Source organism: Eptesicus fuscus, unplaced genomic scaffold (genome assembly GCF_027574615.1).
Source record: "Eptesicus fuscus isolate TK198812 unplaced genomic scaffold, DD_ASM_mEF_20220401 scaffold_52, whole genome shotgun sequence".
Taxonomy (NCBI): domain Eukaryota; kingdom Metazoa; phylum Chordata; class Mammalia; order Chiroptera; family Vespertilionidae; genus Eptesicus; species Eptesicus fuscus.
Window position 1 is genome coordinate 526,254 of NW_026557626.1, and position 8,647 is coordinate 534,900.

The 8,647-nt window shown below is 43.6% G+C and overlaps 1 pseudogene; it reads right to left on the reverse strand.

Moving 5' to 3' along the window:
* Positions 1 to 1,610: 1,610 nt before the first annotated feature.
* Positions 1,611 to 5,615, reverse strand: LOC129148477 (zinc finger protein 208-like; annotated as a pseudogene).
* Between the last annotated feature and the right edge of the window lie 3,032 nt (positions 5,616 to 8,647).

Sequence of the window (8,647 nt, forward strand, 5' to 3'; positions counted from 1 at the left end):
TTTAGGCGCAATTCCCAGTGTGGGGGTGGGATGGTGCAGGAGCAGCTGATCAGTGATTCTCTCTCATCATTGATGCTTTTATCTCTCTCTCTCTCCCTTCCAATCTCTAAAATCAATAAAAATCTTACCTAATAGGAGAAAAACATGTAAATGGACCGTACCTCTGCTACGCCCATAACCAATCAGAACAAGTATGCAAATTAACCAAAAAAAAAGGGTGGCTAATTTGCATACATAGGCTCCCAGCGACTGGGTCCCTGGAATATCCTGGCACCCAGGTCACAATGAGGTAGGCCCCGCGTAGGCCCTGAGCAGCCTGAGAAGGGCCTGAGCCACGGGACTCCTGGGCAAGCCTGCTATCAGAGCCTAGTGGGGAGGGGCAGAGCCAGCAATCAGAGGAAGCTGGGGGCCCCTTGCCTAGGCCTAAACAGCCTTCCCTCAGCCCACCCACTGCAGGAACCTGGCCCATGAGCTGGCAGTAACACCTTCACAGGCATCCGAACTCTCTGCCCCTCAACCATACACCCCAGCAACACACTATTCCCCAAAATCCAGGAACTATCCCCTCATTTCAGGTCTTCTAAGCACAGGAAAAACTTAGGGATGGGGCACAGCACCCACAACTCATCCTCCCAACATGGAATTATACTGAGACCAAGCCTCTCCTTCTGGAAATGCTTCTCCCATATACTGAAGAATGTTCTCACCATTGAAAATATACAGCACCATTTCCTGTAGCATCCATGCTACCTACAGGACTGTCTAGGTAAGGAGGTGGGGAGAGCAGTGCTTTATTGTTGATAAAATTAAAGTGCAAAATAATCCCTAAAATGGAAAAAAGAGACTTAAACACCAGTGGGTCTCAGGGGTGTGAGTTGGCTGGAGGCAGGACTCTCTAAAGGTGAACTGATTTGGGGGTCCAAAGTATCAAGGGGCTTCCCCCAGATACAGAAGTAGGTTCATTTGCAGCAGGCAGGTGCTTAGCGGGTGGGGAGAAGCAGTCTGGATAGACCTCTGGATGGAGATAGAAGAGCCCTGGCCAGCACATCTCAGGCAGACACAGAACCCAAATCCCTCCCAGGGCCTTGACTGGGCCTCCTCTCTTCCAAACCCTGGGAAGGACACAGTGTGCCCAGCTACAGTGGGAACATCCCAGGCAAAGGCAGGGAAGAGTGAGGAAAGGTAGGCTCTGCAGGCAGAGGCCCCATCTCAGGGCACCAGAGTGAATGTTTGGATTTTTTGGTAATCCTCATCTGAGGATATTTTGAGAGAGAAGTACTGGGGAAGCGGGAGAAGAAGAGAGATATTGGGAAAGACATCAATACGAGAGAGAAAAAAATTTTGATGGCTCCCACATCCCCATATGTGCTGGGATCAAACATGCGAACTGGAACCACAAAGTCAAGCAGCCTTTCTTTCAAGGCCTTGGCTAGCAACGCACTATAAGCCAATATTGGCCAAAGAGCAATTTTCTAGTATTATGCTTTCCCTCCTAAAGCATAGAAAGATTGGGATTCAAACAATATCTGTTAATTCTATGATGATAGATCATAATTGTGCTTGACAATCATACCTGGAAGTGAAAATAACCAAAACAGTTAAGGTACTAAAGAAAAATGTCTTTACTAAAAAAATCATAAACCATAACAGAGTACAGTAAGCAATTTGCAGGCTGGTGAGTTAGAAAGTAAAACAGTCCATAACAGCATAATTCAATAAAAAATCTCTTCAACTACAAATGTATCAGGTAGTAGATCTGGGCATGTCCTTCAAGACTCACTTGTACTGGAAACACATGAGGAATATAGTACAATGTATGTCCCATTAAAAGGGTTTAAATTCAGAAAAATAGATCCCAAACAGTCACATTCAGTGTTGTTACTCTAAGTGAATAAAACAAAACATTTCCTGCACATTTAACACTTCTCTCCAATGTGAACTCTCAGATGTATAAGACTAGATTTTTCGCGAAAAGATTTCCCACATTCAGTACACTCATATGGCTTCTCTTCAGTGTGACCTCTCTGGTGTTCAATTAATGTACTTCTTTCACTGACGGACATCCCACATTCACTACTCTCATATGGCTTCTCTCCACTGTGAACTCTCTAGTAATGAATGTGTACCTCTTGCACTGAAGGACTTCCCGCATTCAGTACACTCATATGGCTTCTCTGCAGTGTGAACTCTCCGGTGATAAATGAGTATACTTCTTGCACTGAAGGACTTCCCTCATTCACTACACACATATGGCTTCTCTCCAGTGTGGACTTTCAGATGATTAATAAGGTTAGATTTTTGGCTAAAAGGCTTCCCACATTCAGTACACTCATATGGCTTCTCACCAGTGTGAACTCTCAGATGTGTAATAAGACTAGATTTTTGGCGAAAAGACTTCCCACATTCAGTACACTCATATGGCTTCTCTCCAGTGTGAACTCTCTGGTGCTTAATGAGTGTACTTCTTGCACTGAAGGACTTCCCACATTCACTACAGTCATATGGCTTCTCCCCAGTGTGGACTTTCAGATGTTCAATGAGGTTAACTTTTTGGCTAAAAGGCTTCCCACATTCAGTGCACTCATATGGCTTTTCTCCAGTGTGAACTCTCAGATGTGTAATAAGACTAATTTTTTGGCGAAAAGACTTCCCACATTCAGTACACTCATATGGCTTCTCTCCAGTGTGAACTCTCTGGTGATTAATGAGTGTACTTCTTGCACTGAAGGACTTCCCACATTCACTACAGTCATATGGCTTCTCTCCAGTGTGGACTTTCAGATGTTTAATGAGGCTAGATTTTGTCTAAAAGGCTTCCCACATTCAGTGCACTCATATGGCTTCTCTCCAGTGTGTACTCTCTGGTGTTTAATAAGGTGAGATTTTAGCCTAAAAGGCTTCCCACATTTACTACAGTCATATGGCTTCTCTCCAGTGTGGACTCTCTGGTGCTTAATGAGTGTACTTCTTGCACTGAAGGACTTTCCACATTCACTACACTCATATGGCTTCTCCCCAGTGTGGACTTTCAGATGTTCAATGAGGTTAACTTTTTGGCTAAAAGGCTTCCCACATTCAGTGCACTCATATGGCTTTTCTCCAGTGTGAACTCTCAGATGTGTAATAAGACCAGATTTTTGGCGAAAAGACTTCCCACATTCAGTACACTCATATGGCTTCTCTCCAGTGTGAACTCTCTGGTGATTAATGAGTGTACTTCTTGCACTGAAGGACTTCCCACATTCACTACAGTCATATGGCTTCTCTCCAGTGTGGACTTTCAGATGTTTAATGAGGCTAGATTTTTGTCTAAAAGGCTTCCCACATTCAGTGCACTCATATGGCTTCTCTCCAGTGTGTACTCTCTGGTGTTTAATAAGGTGAGATTTTAGCCTAAAAGGCTTCCCACATTTACTACAGTCATATGGCTTCTCTCCAGTGTGGACTCTCTGGTGCTTAATGAGTGTACTTCTTGTACTGAAGGACTTTCCACATTCACTACACTCATATGGCTTCTCCCCAGTGTGGACTTTCAGATGTTCAATGAGGTTAACTTTTTGGCTAAAAGGCTTCCCACATTCAGTGCACTCATATGGCTTTTCTCCAGTGTGAACTCTCAGATGTGTAATAAGACTAGATTTTTGGCGAAAAGACTTCCCACATTCAGTACACTCATATGGCTTCTCTCCAGTGTGAACTCTCTGGTGATTAATGAGTGTACTTCTTGCACTGAAGGACTTCCCACATTCACTACAGTCATATGGCTTCTCTCCAGTGTGGACTTTCAGATGTTTAATGAGGCTAGATTTTTGTCTAAAAGGCTTCCCACATTCAGTGCACTCATATGGCTTCTCTCCAGTGTGTACTCTCTGCTGTTTAATAAGGTGAGATTTTAGCCTAAAAGGCTTCCCACATTTACTACAGTCATATGGCTTCTCTCCAGTGTGAACTCTCTGGTGCTTAATGAGTGTACTTCTTGCACTGAAGGACTTTCCACATTCACTACACTCATATGGCTTCTCCCCAGTGTGAACTTTCAGATGTTCAATGAGGTTAACTTTTTGGCTAAAAGGCTTCCCACATTCAGTGCACTCATATGGCTTTTCTCCAGTGTGAACTCTCAGATGTGTAATAAGACTAGATTTTTGGCGAAAAGACTTCCCACATTCAGTACACTCATATGGCTTCTCTCCAGTGTGAACTCTCTGGTGATTAATGAGTGTACTTCTTGCACTGAAGGACTTCCCACATTCACTACAGTCATATGGCTTCTCTCCAGTGTGGACTTTCAAATGTTTAATGAGGTTATATTTTTGGCTAAAAGGCTTCCCACATTCAGTGCACTCATATGGCTTCTCTCCAGTGTGTATTCTCTGGTGTTTAATAAGGTGAGATTTTAGCCTAAAAGTCTTCCCACATTCACGACAGTCATATGGCTTCTATCCAGTGTGGACTTTCAGATGTTGAATGAATGTACTTCTTTCACTAAAGGACTTCCCACATTCAGTACACTCATATGGTTTCTCTCCACTGTGACCTCTGTGGTGTTTAATTAATGTACCTCTTTTAATGAAGGACTTCCCACATTCAGTACACTCATATGGCTTCTCTCCAGTGTGAAGTCTCTGGTGATTAATGAGTGTACTTCTTGCACTGAAGGACTTCCCACATTGACTACACTCATATGGCTTCTCCCCAGTGTGGACTTTCAAATGTTCAATGAGGTTAGATTTTTGGCTAAAAGTCTTCCCACATTCAGTGCACTCATATGGCTTCTCTCCAGTGTGGACTTTCAGATGTTCAATGAGGTTAAATTTTTGGCTAAAAGGCTTCCCACATTCAGTACACTCATATGGCTTCTCTCCACTGTGACCTCTACGGTGTTTAATTAATGTACTTCTTTGATTGAAGGACTTCCCACATTCAGTACATTCAAATGGCTTCTCTCCAGTGTGAACTCTCTGGTGATTAGTGAATGTACTTCTTGCACTGAAGGACTTCCCACATTCACTACACTCATATGGCTTCTCTCCAGTGTGAACTCTCTGGTGTTTAACTAAAGCACTTCTTTCACTGAAGAACTTCCCACATTCACTACACGCAAATGGCTTCTCTCCAGTGTGTACTTTGCGATGCATAATAAGGTTAGATTTTTGGCTAAAAGATTTCCTACATTCAGTACACTCATAGGGTTTCTCTCCACTGTGACCTCTCCGGTGTTTAATTAATGTACCTCTTTGACTGAAGGACTTCCCACATTCAGTACACTCATATGGCTTCTCTCCAGTGTGAAGTCTATGGTGATTAATGAGTGTACTTCTTGCACTGAAAGACTTCCCATATTCACTACACTCATATGGCTTATCTCCAGTGTGGACTTTCAGATGTTTAATGAATGTACTTCTTTCACTGAAGGACTTCCCACATTCAGTACACTCATATGGCTTCTCTCCAGTGTGAACTCTCTGGTGTTTAACTAATGTACTTCTTTCACTGAACGGCTTCCCACATTCACTACACTCATACATCTCTTCTCCAGGGTGAACTCTCTTATGTCCAATGAGGTTAAGGAATCGTCTAAACACTTTCCTACATTTCTTACACTCATAAATCACTTCTCCAGAAAATTCACCCTGACACTGAACAACTTTCAGGATGTGGCTCGTAGCATTTTCACAGTCACGCCACTGGTGATGACTTTTACAATCAAGAAATTCCTGTGAAATCCCGCTGCCAAAATGTAGCTCCTCGGTGTTTAGAGTGGCCTGATGCTGTGGAAGCTCTGAGTTGTATCGCCAATCTTCCCCAACCTCCCTGTGGGTTGAAGGCACCATCGATAAGTAGAAGCTGCACTTGCTCACATAGGATGCCCTGTCCATAGCTTGTTTCCAGGGCTCCGCTCCACATTCATTCATATGTTGCTGGTGAGGGTTTGCACTGAAACAGAAGTCTATAACACATGCATCACTACAGAAGGCTTTCTGCTCAAAGCATGCTGAATGTGACTCAGTCAAGTGCAAAATATCTTTTAACAAGGAGAAACACCACTTACACAGAACGGTCTTCTGGGTGGCTAGAGCTGTCTGAGAAGCCCTGTCCTGTGACTCTCCTTGTATAGATACACTTGGATCAGAACAGACCACCTCATCATCCATTTTATGCCAACAACCTGAAAAGTGAGAAAGGGTGAGAAAATGAATGTTGAATGTGGTGACAGTGGGAAATCCCATTACAAAAGTGCATTACACATCACACATTGGTTCCAGGAAAATATCTGAAAATAAGAGATGTGCAGCAAGGATTAATAAGAGGCTCTTGTGACTTTTTGGGCTAATGAAGATTACAACACAGAGAGGCGTCACCAGAAATATGACATAAACAAGGCAAGCACCACAAGGATTAGAATATGAATCTCCAGCTAATCCTTCAACTAACAGCATTCAGCAGGACTTGCCTGCTGAAGATGAGTGTGAGCTGTGCAAGAGGTTACTTGCATCTTACTCCAAGTAAAATTCAATAAAGGAGTAGCTGGTTTCAAAGAATATTAGCACATATGTGTTTCCCTTAACATATGTGTAAGTCAAGTTGCAGAATACTGCATAGGCACCAGTGCAGAGGAACAGGTGAAGAGAGAAACACAGCTTGCTATAGTATTCAGGGAAGAAAATATTAGAAACATCTGAATGAGGGTCTTACAAAAACAGCACATGGTTCATGTAGGTACAGACCATAACACGGCACAGACTGCCACAAAGAACCCTTACCTAGAGAAAGAGGGCAGAAGTTGAAGCCACGCATGTGGACACTGTCAGCCTCCCATGAAAAGGAAGGGAAAGCTGGGACCCATTAAGCTCACTGCAAGACGCCTGACTCCCTGACACTTCCTGTACTTTTTGAGGTTACAGGTGTTAGGGTTGTGTGTAGAGTCCTTTGCTCAGGGCTCCCCATCCAGCTCATCCCTGGAAGCCACAGAACTTTTGACAGTACAGTGAGGGACATTAGCAGACACCATGTTCTGCCTGTGGGAGAGAGAAAGCTACGGCTGAGCCATAAAGGAAAAGAGGTCATCACCTCAGGACACTGGGAGAATGTGAAGGTCTTACCTACAGATGACACAAGTGCAAACACTTCCAGCATCACCTCACGGTAGAGAAGTCTGTGAGCCTCATCAAGGATCCCCCATTCCTCCTGAGAGAAGGCAATGGCCACGTCCTCAAAGTTCACATCCTGTCATAATGGGGACAGTACAACCATGATAAGATTCACTCCTAACATTATAAGTCTATCCTACTACCCACCCTCCACACATCTGCTCTTTCCACTCTACACATCAGAGAAAATACCAGCCCTTCATCCCATGAAACCCACTGTGTTCTTATTTTCCTGCTGATATTTTTCTTACAACAACAATTAAGGCAGTTGTGCAGATAGAAGATAGCTGAGCTCTGGACCTCCCATGTACGCCACACTGCCTCTTATCAATACAGTGGGTGTCCATATATAGCTTAGATATATGTTGGCCATAAAGAGAGTGTGAGTGATTTGATACTGTTTTCTCAGGAAATAGCATTGTAGTCCCTCAGATTGTTCCTCTAAGACACCAAACACATGGCATCACACTTCACCCTCTTGATCCCAATCCCAATGTGCTGAGGCCATTGCTTTGTACTATCCACTGTACATAGTTCCTTGAACAACACTTCTCTCACACAGCTTCATTCCTGGAGGTACAACTTCAAATGAAATGCAAATATGCCGTAGTGTGGATAAATTATTTCCTAATCACCCTCTTTTCCAAAATTATAGTTCACCAACTCCATAATCTATTTACCTCTTACCCTTCTTCCTTACCCATGCCAGTGGAGCTTTACAAGCCTGGATAACACTGATTAATGCTATGTCATTCTTTTCAACCAGTGTGTCACAACCAACAACAAAAGACAGGTGGTTAGTTAAATAGCACCTAAGCTCTTAACCTAGAATGTAGGACTCAAACTCCTCTCTTTACAGGCAATTACCCTAAAGTTCACCTTATTGTTGCATCCAGGGACCACCAGAAACAGACTCTTCCTTCATTCACTCTATGTCAATGTCATGGTGCTGTGACCATTAATTCAACTTCCCTCTCCGAGTGCACATCACTCTTTCTACCACACCTCTCTCACACCTGCAATGCCACAGGCCCAGCCCCCATACTCATCTTCAGGCCTTTTACTTATTACTCAGCATGTGTGGTCAGAGGATGGTTGCTATATTGAATCAGGATCAAGCACTACCCACACTCTGATAGTCCACATTCAGAGAGGCAGCCTTGATTTCTGCTACGTAGGCCTCTCTCCATGACTGTTTATTTCCTTCAACCTCAACTATCAAGAACAACAATCAGATCTCAGATATCCATAGCCCACCTCCTGTGATGCTGCACTTGGTGTCCCTTCACTAGTCACAGCCAACAACTCTCACTTAACCTTCATCAAGTCCCAGCCCCAATGACACTCTGCACCATCCCCAGTGAGTCTAATAGATGAACACTCAAGCCTCTTGGATAATCCACAAGACTGACTGCAGCTCCCCACAGCCAGGCCACACCAAGAGTCACAAGAAAATCCTGGTGAGAGTTTAGAAAAGTTGATATGTACCAGACTCA